The 2500-nt window shown below is 70.8% G+C and overlaps 1 non-coding gene across 1 annotated transcript; it reads right to left on the reverse strand.

Annotated features, from left to right (window-relative positions):
• Positions 1 to 893: 893 nt before the first annotated feature.
• Positions 894 to 1012, reverse strand: LOC135321929 (5S ribosomal RNA). The gene has a single exon (XR_010382104.1). It is a non-coding gene; the product is annotated as a 5S ribosomal RNA (ribosomal RNA).
• Between the last annotated feature and the right edge of the window lie 1488 nt (positions 1013 to 2500).

Raw genomic sequence — 2500 nt, forward strand, 5'->3', positions numbered from 1 at the left:
CGCGGGCCGGGGGCCCGGCACAGACAGACGGTCCCGCCGGCGGTGGGTGTGCGCAGGTCAGCGTGTCGGCGGCAGTGTGCGTGTCCCGGTGGGTGGGTTTTCGTGTCGTCGTCCTGCTTTCCGTCGTCTCTCTGTCTCTCTGGCCGTCGGTTCCGACTCCGGGCCTCTCTGGGCCGGGCGCGCCCGGACTTGCTTGAGTGCGCCTGGCTGGCTGTTGCTGGAGAGCAGCGGCGACGGGCGTGTGCCGAGGGGGGCGTCGTGGAACTGGAGGGCCAACGCACGAAGTGGCTCTGGCGGGGCCCAGGTTCCAAGGGACACGGAGGGGCGACCGGTGGGCGTGGCCCTGCCGGGCGAAGGACGGGAACGTCCTTTCCTTCCGTGGGGAGAGCAGGCCAAGGCTGGTGGAGAGAAGGCGGTCTCGGCGGGCGGGCGCTGGCGTCGACTTGGGGCGGGCAGCCGGCGGCTGGGCGCCGTTGGACGTCGAGAGGGCTCGCGGGCCGCGGGCGGCAGGAGGACGAGGACGGACCGAGGGAGCCCAGGCCTGCGGCGGAGTCGCGGTCGGGCCGTCGCCCCTCCCGCCTCACAGTCCCCCCAGGGGAGGGCCGGGGGGCTGTGGGGGCTGTGGGGGGCCGGGGCTGCGAGGTCCAAGGGGCAGGGAAGCGGCTGCCTGTGCGCCCGCCGGCATGCGGGCAGGCCGGCCGGCTGCCCGGCCTGCTGCCCGCCTGCCTGCCTGCCTGACGCGGGGTCGGGGCAGGCCGTGGGCTGCGCGGGCGTGGCGTGGTGGGGGGAGGGTCAGGAGGTGCTCGGGCCTGCGGGGAGCCGCCTTGGGGACAGGGGCGGCGGCTAAAGGAGAGGGAGGCAGGAGGCCAAAAAAAAAAAAAAAAAAAAAAAAAAGCCTACAGCACCCGGTATTCCCAGGCGGTCTCCCATCCAAGTACTAACCAGGCCCGACCCTGCTTAGCTTCCGAGATCAGACGAGATCGGGCGCGTTCAGGGTGGTATGGCCGTAGACAGCGGCAGGCGCCGCGCGGCGCCTCAAGAGCCCGCGCTGCGCCTTCCCTGCCGCCGCCTCGGCCGGCCCGCGCCGTGCCGAACCGAGCCCGGCCGGGCCGGGCCGAGCCGAGCCGAGCCGAGCCGAGCCGAGCCAAGCCAAGCCAAGCCACCGCGGCCTGCACTCAGCGCACACAGCGCAGAGCGCAGAGCGCACCGCGCGCCTGCCGCCCGCCTCCCAGAGCCTCCCGCCCACACCCCGGGACTCTCCAGGCCCGTCCCAGCTCGGATCCCCGCATCAGGCTCGCTGGCAGGGGCAAGTGGCCCCGGAGGCGTCCGGACCCGGGCCTCCGGGCCTCCGGGCCGCCGGCCGGCCGGCCCCTGAGCCCCACCCACCCACCTCCGGGCCTAGGCGTAGCCCAGCGCGGACCTTGGCCGCCCCTCCTGCCTCCACCAACTTGCCCAAACCCACCCAGTACCTCCGTCGCGGCGGGAGGGAAGGCATCAGCCGGGGCCCGACGCCCCACCCCGCCCCACCCTTCACCCCACACCGGGCCGGTGGGCGTCAGCGGGCCTCCCTGCCCAGCCCCCGAGGCGAAAGAAGACAGCCCCTTGCAGAGAGAGCTGAGAAAGACGGGACGGACCGAAGGACGGACGATCGGACGGACAGGAGCGCGCGCCGGCCCACGCAGACACGCACGCACGCGGACACACACAAACACACACACACACACACACACACACACACACACACACACAGACACACACTGAAAACACACAGCTAGACACACACCCCTCCACCCCCACCCCCACCCCAGACAAACGGAGGGGAAGAGAGGGAGCATGAGCCAGCTGCTCCAGGAGAGCCAGAGTGAGAGCAAACGTGAGAGGCTATGGTGAGAGGGAGAAAGAGAGGAAGGAGACACAGTGGTGGAGAGACAGGCGGCGCCGGGGGTGCGTTCTGGGAGGGGGTGGGGGGTGAGGGGGTGACAGAGGCAGAGGCAGAGGCAGAGGCAGAGACAGAGAAAGAGACCAGAGACAGACTGACAGAGAGACAAGAGTTTGACAGAGAGAGGGAGAGAGGGAGACGGAGGGGGCAACGCTGGACCCAGAAGCAGACAGACACACCCGGGACAGATGCTCTTGTCACAGACCTTGCCGAGCCGCAGATGAGCCTCTGCTGAAGACGGAGCTTCCCCTAGGCAGGGTGGTGGTGCTTGGGCGGCACCCCGGGCAGGAGGCAGGTAGGTGCCTTGGGGCTGGCAGTCCCCCGCGGGGCCCCAGGACTCCCAGACGACGTCTCACGAGTCCCGTTCTGCGCGCTGCTCGGGTTCCTTCCCCGGGAGCCGCGGGCCGGGGGCCCGGCACAGACAGACGGTCCCGCCGGCGGTGGGTGTGCGCAGGTCAGCGTGTCGGCGGCAGTGTGCGTGTCCCGGTGGGTGGGTTTTCGTGTCGTCGTCCTGCTTTCCGTCGTCTCTCTGTCTCTCTGGCCGTCGGTTCCGACTCCGGG

The sequence above is a fragment of the Camelus dromedarius genome, chromosome 8 (assembly GCF_036321535.1).
Source record: "Camelus dromedarius isolate mCamDro1 chromosome 8, mCamDro1.pat, whole genome shotgun sequence".
In the NCBI taxonomy this organism is placed as follows: Eukaryota; Metazoa; Chordata; class Mammalia; order Artiodactyla; family Camelidae; genus Camelus; species Camelus dromedarius.